The following is a 14,918-nucleotide window of genomic DNA, read 5'->3' as shown; positions in this document are numbered from 1 at the left end:
CAATGTTAAGTCAATGACGGCCTTTTCATCAACTTTACTGAGGCCTTTTCAGCCATGCAAGTCCCGATTGACTTGCAACCACTTTTGCCTGAAAGCTGGCGTCCCACCGAACATGTGAGTTCAAAGTTGTCATCCTAGTACCACAGGAAGTGCCCCAAAAGTGACCCCAAAGTTCAAAAGGTCACCAATGTTAAGTCAATGACGGCCTTCTCATCAACTTTACTGAGGCCTTTTCAGCCATGCAAGTCCCGATTTACTTGAAATCACTTTTGCCTGAAAGCTGGCCACCCACCGAACGAGTGAGTCCAATTTTGTCCTTCTAGGACCACAGAAAGTGCCCCAAAAGTGACCCCAAAGTTCAAAAGGTCACCAATGTTAAGTCAATGACGGCCTTCTCATCAACTTTACTGAGGCCTTTTCAGCCATGCAAGTCCCGATTGACTTGCAACCACTTTTGCCTGAAAGCTGGCGTCCCACCGAACATGTGAGTTCAAAGTTGTCATCCTAGGACCACAGGAAGTGCCCCAAAAGTGACCCCAAAGTTCAAAAGTTGGCCAATGTATGAGGAACAAATTTACTGATGCCTTTTCAGCCATGCAAGTCCCGATTGACTTGCAACCACTTTTGCCTGATAGCTGGCGTCCCACCGAACGAGTGAGTCCAATTTTGTCCTTCTAGGACCACAGGAAGTGCCCCAAAAGTGACCCCAAAGTTCAAAAGGTCACCAATGTTAAGTCAATGAAAGCCTTCTCATCAACTTTACTGAGGCCTTTTCAGCCATGCAAGTCCCGATTGACTTGCAACCACTTTTGCCTGAAAGCTGGCGTCCCACCGAACATGTGAGTTCAAAGTTGTCATCCTAGGACCACAGGAAGTGCCCCAAAAGTGACCCCAAAGTTCAAAAGGTCACCAATGTTAAGTCAATGACGGCCTTCTCATCAACTTTACTGAGGCCTTTTCAGCCATGCAATGTCCCACTTTAATTGCAGTTTGGATGGAGAAACAGTGTTTTATCTGCCAAAATGCTTTTTATAGGTGGAATCACTGTTTTATGTGGAAAAATGCTGTTTCTGGCTGGAAACAGTGTTTTTTGCCTTTAAAGGCTGTTTGGATGGAGAAACAGTGTTTTATCTGCCAAAATGCTGTTTATAGGTGGAATCACTGTTTTATGTGGCAAAATGCTGTTTATGGGTGGAAACACTAGTTTATGTGGCAAAATGCTGTTTCGGGCTGGAAACAGCGTTTTTTGCCTTTAAAGGCTGTTTCGAGGGAGAATCACTGTTTTATGTGGCAAAATGCTGCTTCGGGCTGGAAACAGCGTTTTTTGCCTTTAAAGGCTGTTTCGAGGGAGAATCATTGTTTTATGTGGCAAAATGCTGTTTATCGGTGGATTCACTGTTTTATGTGGCAAAATGCTGTTTCTGGCTGGAAACAGCGTTTTTTGCATCTAAAGGTTGTTTAGAGGTCAGAATCACTGTTTTATGTGGCAAAACACTGTTTTAGGCTGGAAACAGCATTTTTTGCCGTTAAAGGCTGTTTGGATGGAGAAACAGTGTTTTATCTGCCAAAATGCTGTTTATAGGTGGAATCACTGTTTTATGTGGCAAAATGCTGTTTGGAGAGAGAAACACTATTTTATGTGGCAAAATGCTGTTTTGTGGTGGAATCACTGTTTTATGTGGCAAAACGCTGTTTTGGGCTAGAAACAGCGTTTTTTGCCGTTAAAGGCTGTTTGGATGGAGAAACAGTGTTTTATCTGCCAAAATGCTGTTTATAGGTGGATTCACTGTTTTATGTGGCAAAATGCTGTTTCTGGCTGGAAACAGCGTTTTTTGCCTCTAAAGGTTGTTTAGAGGTCAGAATCACTGTTTTATGTGGCAAAACACTGTTTTAGGCTGGAAACAGCGTTTTTTGCCGTTAAAGACTGTTTGGATGGAGAAACAGTGTTTTATCTGCCAAAATGCTGTTTATAGGTGGAATCACTGTTTTATGTGGCAAAATGCTGTTTCTGGCTGGAATCGGTGTTTTATGTGGCAAAATGCTGTTTCGGGTTGGAAACAGCGTTTTTTGCCTTTAAAGGCTGTTTCGAGGGAGAATCACTGTTTTATGTGGCAAAATGCTGTTTCGGGCTGGAATCGGCGTTTTATGTGGCAAAATGCTGTTTATGGGTGGAAACACTAGTTTATGTGGCAAAATGCTGTTTCGGGTTGGAAACAGCGTTTCTTGCCTTTAAAGGCTGTTTCGAGGGAGAATCACTGTTTTATGTGGCAAAATGCTGTTTCGAGCTGGAAACAGCATTTTTTGCCTTTAAAGGCTGTTTCGAGGGAGAATCACTGTTTTATGTGGCAAAATGCTGTTTCGGGCTGGAAACAGCGTTTTTTGCCTTTAAAGGCTGTTTCGAGGGAGAATCACTGTTTTATGTGGCAAAATGCTGTTTATAGGTGGAATCACTGTTTTATGTGGCAAAATGCTGTTTCTGGCTGGAATCGGTGTTTTATGTGGCAAAATGCTGTTTCGGGTTGGAAACAGCGTTTTTTGCCTTTAAAGGCTGTTTCGAGGGAGAATCACTGTTTTATGTGGCAAAATGCTGTTTATAGGTGGAATCACTGTTTTATGTGGCAAAATGCTGTTTCGGGCTGGAAACAGCGTTTTTTGCCTTTAAAGGCTGTTTGGATGGAGAAACAGTGTTTTATCTGGCAAAATGCTGTTTATAGGTGGAATCACTGTTTTATGTGGCAAAATGCTGTTTCTGGCTGGAAAAGGCGTTTTATGTGGCAAAATGCTGTTTCAGGCTGGAAACAGCGTTTTTTGCCTTTAAAGGCTGTTTCGAGGGAGAATCACTGTTTTATGTGGCAAAATGCTGTTTCGGGCTGGAAACAGCGTTTTTTGCCTTTAAAGGCTGTTTCGAGGGAGAATCACTGTTTTATGTGGCAAAATGCTGTTTATAGGTGGAATCACTGTTTTATGTGGCAAAATGCTGTTTCGGGCTGGAAACAGCGTTTTTTGCCTTTAAAGGCTGTTTCGAGGGAGAATCACTGTTTTATGTGGCAAAATGCTGTTTATAGGTGGAATCACTGTTTTATGTGGCAAAATGCTGTTTCTGGCTGGAAACGGTGTTTTATGTGGCAAAATGCTGTTTCGGGCTGGAAACAGCGTTTTTTGCATTTAAAGGCTGTTTCGAGGGAGAATCACTGTTTTATGTGGCAAAATGCTGTTTATAGGTGGAATCACTGTTTTATGTGGCAAAATGCTGTTTCTGGCTGGAATCGGTGTTTTATGTGGCAAAATGCTGTTTCGGGCTGGAAACAGCGTTTTTTGCCTTTAAAGGCTGTTTCGAGGGAGAATCACTGTTTTATGTGGCAAAATGCTGTTTATAGGTGGAATCACTGTTTTATGTGGCAAAATGCTGTTTCTGGCTGGAATCGGTGTTTTATGTGGCAAAATGCTGTTTCGGGCTGGAAACAGCGTTTTTTGCCTTTAAAGGCTGTTTCGAGGGAGAATCACTGTTTTATGTGGCAAAATGCTGTTTATAGGTGGAATCACTGTTTTATGTGGCAAAATGCTGTTTCTGGCTGGAATCGGTGTTTTATGTGTCAAAATGCTGTTTCGGGTTGGAAACAGCGTTTTTTGCCTTTAAAGGCTGTTTCGAGGGAGAATCACTGTTTTATGTGGCAAAATGCTGTTTCGGGCTGGAATCGGCGTTTTATGTGGCAAAATGCTGTTTATGGGTGGAAACACTAGTTTATGTGGCAAAATGCTGTTTTGGGCTGGAAACAGCGTTTTTTGCCTTTAAAGGCTGTTTGGATGGAGAAACAGTGTTTTATCTGCCAAAATGCTGTTTATAGGTGGAATCACTGTTTTATGTGGCAAAATGCTGTTTCTGGCTGGAAAAGGCGTTTTATGTGGCAAAATGCTGTTTCAGGCTGGAAACAACGTTTTTTGCCTTTAAAGGCTGTTTCGAGGGAGAATCACTGTTTTATGTGGCAAAATGCTGTTTCGGGCTGGAAACAGCGTTTTTTGCCTTTAAAGGCTGTTTCGAGGGAGAATCACTGTTTTATGTGGCAAAATGCTGTTTATAGGTGGAATCACTGTTTTATGTGGCAAAATGCTGTTTCGGGCTGGAAACAGCGTTTTTTGCCTTTAAAGGCTGTTTCGAGGGAGAATCACTGTTTTATGTGGCAAAATGCTGTTTATAGGTGGAATCACTGTTTTATGTGGCAAAATGCTGTTTCTGGCTGGAATCGGTGTTTTATGTGGCAAAATGCTGTTTCTGGCTGGAAACAGCGTTTTTTGCCTTTAAAGGCTGTTTCGAGGGAGAATCACTGTTTTATGTGGCAAAATGCTGTTTATAGGTGGAATCACTGTTTTATGTGGCAAAATGCTGTTTCTGGCTGGAATCGGTGTTTTATGTGGCAAAATGCTGTTTCTGGCTGGAAAAGGCGTTTTATGTGGCAAAATGCTGTTTCGGGCTGGAAACAGCGTTTTTTGCCTTTAAAGGCTGTTTCGAGGGAGAATCACTGTTTTATGTGGCAAAATGCTGTTTATAGGTGGAATCACTGTTTTATGTGGCAAAATGCTGTTTCTGGCTGGAATCGGTGTTTTATGTGGCAAAATGCTGTTTCGGGCTGGAAACAGCGTTTTTTGCCGTTAAAGGCTGTTTCGAGGGAGAATCACTGTTTTATGTGGCAAAATGCTGTTTATAGGTGGAATCACTGTTTTATGTGGCAAAATGCTGTTTCTGGCTGGAATCGGTGTTTTATGTGTCAAAATGCTGTTTCGGGTTGGAAACAGCGTTTTTTGCCTTTAAAGGCTGTTTCGAGGGAGAATCACTGTTTTATGTGGCAAAATGCTGTTTCGGGCTGGAATCGGCGTTTTATGTGGCAAAATGCTGTTTATGGGTGGAAACACTAGTTTATGTGGCAAAATGCTGTTTTGGGCTGGAAACAGCGTTTTTTGCCTTTAAAGGCTGTTTGGATGGAGAAACAGTGTTTTATCTGCCAAAATGCTGTTTATAGGTGGAATCACTGTTTTATGTGGCAAAATGCTGTTTCTGGCTGGAAAAGGCGTTTTATGTGGCAAAATGCTGTTTCAGGCTGGAAACAGCGTTTTTTGCCTTTAAAGGCTGTTTCGAGGGAGAATCACTGTTTTATGTGGCAAAATGCTGTTTCGGGCTGGAAACAGCGTTTTTTGCCTTTAAAGGCTGTTTCGAGGGAGAATCACTGTTTTATGTGGCAAAATGCTGTTTATAGGTGGAATCACTGTTTTATGTGGCAAAATGCTGTTTCGGGCTGGAAACAGCGTTTTTTGCCTTTAAAGGCTGTTTCGAGGGAGAATCACTGTTTTATGTGGCAAAATGCTGTTTATAGGTGGAATCACTGTTTTATGTGGCAAAATGCTGTTTCTGGCTGGAATCGGTGTTTTATGTGGCAAAATGCTGTTTCGGGCTGGAAACAGCGTTTTTTGCCTTTAAAGGCTGTTTGGATGGAGAAACAGTGTTTTATCTGCCAAAATGCTGTTTATAGGTGGAATCACTGTTTTATGTGGCAAAATGCTGTTTCTGGCTGGAAAAGGCGTTTTATGTGGCAAAATGCTGTTTCAGGCTGGAAACAGCGTTTTTTGCCTTTAAAGGCTGTTTCGAGGGAGAATCACTGTTTTATGTGGCAAAATGCTGTTTCGAGCTGGAAACAGCGTTTTTTGCCTTTAAAGGCTGTTTCGAGGGAGAATCACTGTTTTATGTGGCAAAATGCTGTTTATAGGTGGAATCACTGTTTTATGTGGCAAAATGCTGTTTCGGGCTGGAAACAGCGTTTTTTGCCTTTAAAGGCTGTTTCGAGGGAGAATCACTGTTTTATGTGGCAAAATGCTGTTTATAGGTGGAATCACTGTTTTATGTGGCAAAATGCTGTTTCTGGCTGGAATCGGTGTTTTATGTGGCAAAATGCTGTTTCGGGCTGGAAACAGCGTTTTTTGCCTTTAAAGGCTGTTTCGAGGGAGAATCACTGTTTTATGTGGCAAAATGCTGTTTATAGGTGGAATCACTGTTTTATGTGGCAAAATGCTGTTTCTGGCTGGAATCGGTGTTTTATGTGGCAAAATGCTGTTTCTGGCTGGAAAAGGCGTTTTATGTGGCAAAATGCTGTTTCGGGCTGGAAACAGCGTTTTTTGCCGTTAAAGGCTGTTTGGATGGAGAAACAGTGTTTTATCTGCCAAAATGCTGTTTATAGGTGGAATCACTGTTTTATGTGGCAAAATGCTGTTTGGAGAGAGAAACACTGTTTTATGTGGCAAAATGCTGTTTTGTGGTGGAATCACTGTTTTATGTGGCAAAACGCTGTTTTGGGCTAGAAACAGCGTTTTTTGCCGTTAAAGGCTGTTTGGATGGAGAAACAGTGTTTTATCTGCCAAAATGCTGTTTATAGGTGGATTCACTGTTTTATGTGGCAAAATGCTGTTTCTGGCTGCAAACAGCGTTTTTTGCCTCTAAAGGTTGTTTAGAGGTCAGAATCACTGTTTTATGTGGCAAAACACTGTTTTACGCTGGAAACAGCGTTTTTTGCCGTTAAAGGCTGTTTGGATGGAGAAACAGTGTTTTATCTGCCAAAATGCTGTTTATAGGTGGAATCACTGTTTTATGTGGCAAAATGCTGTTTGGAGAGAGAAACACTGTTTTATGTGGCAAAATGCTGTTTTGTGGTGGAATCACTGTTTTATGTGGCAAAACGCTGTTTTGGGCTAGAAACAGCGTTTTTTGCCGTTAAAGGCTGTTTGGATGGAGAAACAGTGTTTTATCTGCCAAAATGCTGTTTATAGGTGGATTCACTGTTTTATGTGGCAAAATGCTGTTTCTGGCTGCAAACAGCGTTTTTTGCCTCTAAAGGTTGTTTAGAGGTCAGAATCACTGTTTTATGTGGCAAAACACTGTTTTAGGCTGGAAACAGCGTTTTTTGCCGTTAAAGGCTGTTTGGATGGATAAACAGTGTTTTATCTGCCAAAATGCTGTTTATAGGTGGATTCACTGTTTTATGTGGCAAAATGCTGTTTCTGGCTGGAAACAGCGTTTTTTGCCTCTAAAGGTTGTTTAGAGGTCAGAATCACTGTTTTATGTGGCAAAACACTGTTTTAGGCTGGAAACAGCATTTTTTGCCGTTAAAGGCTGTTTGGATGGAGAAACAGTGTTTTATCTGCCAAAATGCTGTTTATAGGTGGAATCACTGTTTTATGTGGCAAAATGCTGTTTGGAGAGAGAAACACTATTTTATGTGGCAAAATGCTGTTTTGTGGTGGAATCACTGTTTTATGTGTCAAAACGCTGTTTTGGGCTAGAAACAGCGTTTTTTGCCGTTAAAGGCTGTTTGGATGGAGAAACAGTGTTTTATCTGCCAAAATGCTGTTTATAGGTGGATTCACTGTTTTATGTGGCAAAATGCTGTTTCTGGCTGCAAACAGCGTTTTTTGCCTCTAAAGGTTGTTTAGAGGTCAGAATCACTGTTTTATGTGGCAAAACACTGTTTTAGGCTGGAAACAGCGTTTTTTGCCGTTAAAGGCTGTTTGGATGGAGAAACAGTGTTTTATCTGCCAAAATGCTGTTTATAGGTGGAATCACTGTTTTATGTGGCAAAATGCTGTTTCTGGCTGGAAACAGCGTTTTTTGCCTCTAAAGGTTGTTTAGAGGTCAGAATCACTGTTTTATGTGGCAAAACACTGTTTTAGGCTGGAAACAGCATTTTTTGCCGTTAAAGGCTGTTTGGATGGAGAAACAGTGTTTTATCTGCCAAAATGCTGTTTATAGGTGGAATCACTGTTTTATGTGGCAAAATGCTGTTTGGAGAGAGAAACACTATTTTATGTGGCAAAATGCTGTTTTGTGGTGGAATCACTGTTTTATGTGTCAAAACGCTGTTTTGGGCTAGAAACAGCGTTTTTTGCCGTTAAAGGCTGTTTGGATGGAGAAACAGTGTTTTATCTGCCAAAATGCTGTTTATAGGTGGATTCACTGTTTTATGTGGCAAAATGCTGTTTCTGGCTGCAAACAGCGTTTTTTGCCTCTAAAGGTTGTTTAGAGGTCAGAATCACTGTTTTATGTGGCAAAACACTGTTTTAGGCTGGAAACAGCGTTTTTTGCCGTTAAAGGCTGTTTGGATGGAGAAACAGTGTTTTATCTGCCAAAATGCTGTTTATAGGTGGATTCACTGTTTTATGTGGCAAAATGCTGTTTTGTTGTGGAATCACTGTTTTATGTGGCAAAACGCTGTTTTGGGCTAGAAACAGCGTTTTTTGCCGTTAAAGGCTGTTTGGATGGAGAAACAGTGTTTTATCTGCCAAAATGCTGTTTATAGGTGGAATCACTGTTTTATGTGGCAAAATGCTGTTTGGAGAGAGAAACACTATTTTATGTGGCAAAATGCTGTTTTGTGGTGGAATCACTGTTTTATGTGTCAAAACGCTGTTTTGGGCTAGAAACAGCGTTTTTTGCCGTTAAAGGCTGTTTGGATGGAGAAACAGTGTTTTATCTGCCAAAATGCTGTTTATAGGTGGATTCACTGTTTTATGTGGCAAAATGCTGTTTCTGGCTGCAAACAGCGTTTTTTGCCTCTAAAGGTTGTTTAGAGGTCAGAATCACTGTTTTATGTGGCAAAACACTGTTTTAGGCTGGAAACAGCGTTTTTTGCCGTTAAAGGCTGTTTGGATGGAGAAACAGTGTTTTATCTGCCAAAATGCTGTTTATAGGTGGATTCACTGTTTTATGTGGCAAAATGCTGTTTTGTTGTGGAATCACTGTTTTATGTGGCAAAACGCTGTTTTGGGCTAGAAACAGCGTTTTTTGCCGTTAAAGCCTGTTTGGATGGAGAAACAGTGTTTTATCTGCCAAAATGCTGTTTATAGGTGGATTCACTGTTTTATGTGGCAAAATGCTGTTTCTGGCTGGAAACAGCGTTTTTTGCCTCTAAAGGTTGTTTAGAGGTCAGAATCACTGTTTTATGTGGCAAAACACTGTTTTACGCTGGAAACAGCGTTTTTTGCCGTTAAAGGCTGTTTGGATGGAGAAACAGTGTTTTATCTGCCAAAATGCTGTTTATAGGTGGAATCACTGTTTTATGTGGCAAAATGCTGTTTGGAGAGAGAAACACTGTTTTATGTGGCAAAATGCTGTTTTGTGGTGGAATCACTGTTTTATGTGGCAAAACGCTGTTTTGGGCTAGAAACAGCGTTTTTTGCCGTTAAAGGCTGTTTGGATGGAGAAACAGTGTTTTATCTGCCAAAATGCTGTTTATAGGTGGATTCACTGTTTTATGTGGCAAAATGCTGTTTCTGGCTGCAAACAGCGTTTTTTGCCTCTAAAGGTTGTTTAGAGGTCAGAATCACTGTTTTATGTGGCAAAACACTGTTTTAGGCTGGAAACAGCGTTTTTTGCCGTTAAAGGCTGTTTGGATGGAGAAACAGTGTTTTATCTGCCAAAATGCTGTTTATAGGTGGAATCACTGTTTTATGTGGCAAAATGCTGTTTCTGGCTGGAAACAGCGTTTTTTGCCTCTAAAGGTTGTTTAGAGGTCAGAATCACTGTTTTATGTGGCAAAACACTGTTTTAGGCTGGAAACAGCATTTTTTGCCGTTAAAGGCTGTTTGGATGGAGAAACAGTGTTTTATCTGCCAAAATGCTGTTTATAGGTGGAATCACTGTTTTATGTGGCAAAATGCTGTTTGGAGAGAGAAACACTATTTTATGTGGCAAAATGCTGTTTTGTGGTGGAATCACTGTTTTATGTGTCAAAACGCTGTTTTGGGCTAGAAACAGCGTTTTTTGCCGTTAAAGGCTGTTTGGATGGAGAAACAGTGTTTTATCTGCCAAAATGCTGTTTATAGGTGGATTCACTGTTTTATGTGGCAAAATGCTGTTTCTGGCTGCAAACAGCGTTTTTTGCCTCTAAAGGTTGTTTAGAGGTCAGAATCACTGTTTTATGTGGCAAAACACTGTTTTAGGCTGGAAACAGCGTTTTTTGCCGTTAAAGGCTGTTTGGATGGAGAAACAGTGTTTTATCTGCCAAAATGCTGTTTATAGGTGGATTCACTGTTTTATGTGGCAAAATGCTGTTTTGTTGTGGAATCACTGTTTTATGTGGCAAAACGCTGTTTTGGGCTAGAAACAGCGTTTTTTGCCGTTAAAGGCTGTTTGGATGGAGAAACAGTGTTTTATCTGCCAAAATGCTGTTTATAGGTGGAATCACTGTTTTATGTGGCAAAATGCTGTTTGGAGAGAGAAACACTGTTTTATGTGGCAAAATGCTGTTTTGTGGTGGAATCACTGTTTTATGTGGCAAAACGCTGTTTTGGGCTAGAAACAGCGTTTTTTGCCGTTAAAGGCTGTTTGGATGGAGAAACAGTGTTTTATCTGCCAAAATGCTGTTTATAGGTGGATTCACTGTTTTATGTGGCAAAATGCTGTTTCTGGCTGAAAACAGCGTTTTTTGCCTCTAAAGGTTGTTTAGAGGTCAGAATCACTGTTTTATGTGGCAAAACACTGTTTTAGGCTGGAAACAGCGTTTTTTGCCGTTAAAGGCTGTTTGGATGGAGAAACAGTGTTTTATCTGCCAAAATGCTGTTTATAGGTGGATTCACTGTTTTATGTGGCAAAATGCTGTTTTGTTGTGGAATCACTGTTTTATGTGGCAAAACGCTGTTTTGGGCTAGAAACAGCGTTTTTTGCCGTTAAAGGCTGTTTGGATGGAGAAACAGTGTTTTATCTGCCAAAATGCTGTTTATAGGTGGAATCACTGTTTTATGTGGCAAAATGCTGTTTGGAGAGAGAAACACTGTTTTATGTGGCAAAATGCTGTTTTGTGGTGGAATCACTGTTTTATGTGGCAAAACGCTGTTTTGGGCTAGAAACAGCGTTTTTTGCCGTTAAAGGCTGTTTGGATGGAGAAACAGTGTTTTATCTGCCAAAATGCTGTTTATAGGTGGATTCACTGTTTTATGTGGCAAAATGCTGTTTCTGGCTGAAAACAGCGTTTTTTGCCTCTAAAGGTTGTTTAGAGGTCAGAATCACTGTTTTATGTGGCAAAACACTGTTTTAGGCTGGAAACAGCGTTTTTTGCCGTTAAAGGCTGTTTGGATGGATAAACAGTGTTTTATCTGCCAAAATGCTGTTTATAGGTGGATTCACTGTTTTATGTGGCAAAATGCTGTTTCTGGCTGGAAACAGCGTTTTTTGCCTCTAAAGGTTGTTTAGAGGTCAGAATCACTGTTTTATGTGGCAAAATGCTGTTTGGAAAGAGAAACACTGTTTTATGTGGCAAAATGCTGTTTGGAGAGAGAAACACTATTTTATGTGGCAAAATGCTGTTTTGTGGTGGAATCACTGTTTTATGTGGCAAAACGCTGTTTTGGGCTGGAAACAGCGTTTTTTGCCGTTAAAGGCTGTTTGGATGGAGAAACAGTGTTTTATCTGCCAAAATGCTGTTTATAGGTGGATTCACTGTTTTATGTGGCAAAATGCTGTTTCTGGCTGGAAACAGCGTTTTTTGCCTCTAAAGGTTGTTTAGAGGTCAGAATCACTGTTTTATGTGGCAAAACACTGTTTTAGGCTGGAAACAGCGTTTTTTGCCGTTAAAGGCTGTTTGGATGGAGAAACAGTGTTTTATCTGCCAAAATGCTGTTTATAGGTGGAATCACTGTTTTATGTGGCAAAACGCTGTTTGGAAAGAGAAACACTATTTTATGTGGTAAAATGCTGTTTTGTGGTGGAATCACTGTTTTATGTGGCAAAACGCTGTGTGCCCCAAAAGTGACCCCAAAGTTCAAAAGGTCACCAATGTTAAGTCAATGACGGCCTTCTCATCAACTTTACTGAGGCCTTTTCAGCCATGCAAGTCCCGATTGACTTGCAACCACTCTTGCCTGAAAGCTGGCCACCCACCGAACGAGTGAGTCCAATTTTGTCCTTCTAGGACCACAGGAAGTGCCCCAAAAGTGACCCCAAAGTTCAAAAGGTGGCCAATGTATGAGGAACAAATTTACTGAGGCCTTTTCAGACATGCAAGTCCCGATTGACTTGCAACCACTTTTGCCTGATAGCTGGCGTCCCACCGAACGTGTGAGTTCAATTTTGTCCTTCTCGGACCACAGGAAGTTCCCCAAAAGTGACCCCAAAGTTCAAAAGGTCACCAATGTTAAGTCAATGACGGCCTTCTCATCAACTTTACTGAGGCCTTTTCAGCCATGCAAGTCCCGATTGACTTGCAACCACTTTTGCCTGAAAGCTGGTGTCCCACCGAACATGTGAGTTCAAAGTTGTCATCCTAGGACCACAGGAAGTGCCCCAAAAGTGACCCCAAAGTTCAAAAGGTCACCAATGTTAAGTCAATGACGGCCTTCTCATCAACTTTACTGAGGCCTTTTCAGCCATGCAAGTCCCGATTTACTTGAAACCACTTTTGCCTGAAAGCTGGCCACCCACCGAACGAGTGAGTCCAATTTTGTCCTTCTAGGACCACAGGAAGTGCCCCAAAAGTGACCCCAAAGTTCAAAAGGTCACCAATGTTAAGTCAATGACGGCCTTCTCATCAACTTTACTGAGGCCTTTTCAGCCATGCAAGTCCCGATTGACTTGCAACCACTTTTGCCTGAAAGCTGGCGTCCCACCGAACATGTGAGTTCAAAGTTGTCATCCTAGGACCACAGGAAGTGCCCCAAAAGTGACCCCAAAGTTCAAAAGTTGGCCAATGTATGAGGAACAAATTTACTGAGGCCTTTTCAGCCATGCAAGTCCCGATTGACTTGCAACCACTTTTGCCTGATAGCTGGCGTCCCACCGAACGTGTGAGTTCAATTTTGTCCTTCTCGGACCACAGGAAGTGCCCCAAAAGTGACCCCAAAGTTCAAAAGGTCACCAATGTTAAGTCAATGACGGCCTTTTCATACACTTTACTGAGGCCTTTTCAGCCATGCAAGTCCCGATTGACTTGCAACCACTCTTGCCTGAAAGCTGGCCACCCACCGAACGAGTGAGTCCAATTTTGTCCTTCTAGGACCACAGGAAGTGCCCCAAAAGTGACCCCAAAGTTCAAAAGGTCACCAATGTTAAGTCAATGACGGCCTTCTCATCAACTTTACTGAGGCCTTTTCAGCCATGCAAGTCCCGATTGACTTGCAACCACTCTTGCCTGAAAGCTGGCCACCCACCGAACGAGTGAGTCCAATTTTGTCCTTCTAGGACCACAGGAAGTGCCCCAAAAGTGACCCCAAAGTTCAAAAGGTGGCCAATGTATGAGGAACAAATTTACTGAGGCCTTTTCAGACATGCAAGTCCCGATTGACTTGCAACCACTTTTGCCTGATAGCTGGCGTCCCACCGAACGTGTGAGTTCAATTTTGTCCTTCTCGGACCACAGGAAGTTCCCCAAAAGTGACCCCAAAGTTCAAAAGGTCACCAATGTTAAGTCAATGACGGCCTTCTCATCAACTTTACTGAGGCCTTTTCAGCCATGCAAGTCCCGATTGACTTGCAACCACTTTTGCCTGAAAGCTGGTGTCCCACCGAACATGTGAGTTCAAAGTTGTCATCCTAGGACCACAGGAAGTGCCCCAAAAGTGACCCCAAAGTTCAAAAGGTCACCAATGTTAAGTCAATGACGGCCTTCTCATCAACTTTACTGAGGCCTTTTCAGCCATGCAAGTCCCGATTTACTTGAAACCACTTTTGCCTGAAAGCTGGCCACCCACCGAACGAGTGAGTCCAATTTTGTCCTTCTAGGACCACAGGAAGTGCCCCAAAAGTGACCCCAAAGTTCAAAAGGTCACCAATGTTAAGTCAATGACGGCCTTCTCATCAACTTTACTGAGGCCTTTTCAGCCATGCAAGTCCCGATTGACTTGCAACCACTTTTGCCTGAAAGCTGGCGTCCCACCGAACATGTGAGTTCAAAGTTGTCATCCTAGGACCACAGGAAGTGCCCCAAAAGTGACCCCAAAGTTCAAAAGTTGGCCAATGTATGAGGAACAAATTTACTGAGGCCTTTTCAGCCATGCAAGTCCCGATTGACTTGCAACCACTTTTGCCTGATAGCTGGCGTCCCACCGAACGTGTGAGTTCAATTTTGTCCTTCTCGGACCACAGGAAGTGCCCCAAAAGTGACCCCAAAGTTCAAAAGGTCACCAATGTTAAGTCAATGACGGCCTTTTCATACACTTTACTGAGGCCTTTTCAGCCATGCAAGTCCCGATTGACTTGCAACCACTCTTGCCTGATAGCTGGCGTCCCACCGAACGTGTGAGTTCAATTTTGTCCTTCTCGGACCACAGGAAGTTCCCCCAAAGTGACCCCAAAGTTCAAAAGGTCACCAATGTTAAGTCAATGACGGCCTTCTCATCAACTTTACTGAGGCCTTTTCAGCCATGCAAGTCCCGATTGACTTGCAACCACTTTTGCCTGAAAGCTGGTGTCCCACCGAACATGTGAGTTCAAAGTTGTCATCCTAGGACCACAGGAAGTGCCCCAAAAGTGACCCCAAAGTTCAAAAGGTCACCAATGTTAAGTCAATGACGGCCTTCTCATCAACTTTACTGAGGCCTTTTCAGCCATGCAAGTCCCGATTTACTTGAAACCACTTTTGCCTGAAAGCTGGCCACCCACCGAACGAGTGAGTCCAATTTTGTCCTTCTAGGACCACAGGAAGTGCCCCAAAAGTGACCCCAAAGTTCAAAAGGTCACCAATGTTAAGTCAATGACGGCCTTCTCATCAACTTTACTGAGGCCTTTTCAGCCATGCAAGTCCCGATTGACTTGCAACCACTTTTGCCTGAAAGCTGGCGTCCCACCGAACATGTGAGTTCAAAGTTGTCATCCTAGGACCACAGGAAGTGCCCCAAAAGTGACCCCAAAGTTCAAAAGTTGGCCAATGTATGAGGAACAAATTTACTGA

The sequence above is a fragment of the Centroberyx gerrardi genome, chromosome 21 (assembly GCF_048128805.1).
Source record: "Centroberyx gerrardi isolate f3 chromosome 21, fCenGer3.hap1.cur.20231027, whole genome shotgun sequence".
Classification (NCBI taxonomy): Eukaryota; Metazoa; Chordata; class Actinopteri; order Beryciformes; family Berycidae; genus Centroberyx; species Centroberyx gerrardi.
Note: the sequence above shows the minus strand (reverse complement) of the source record.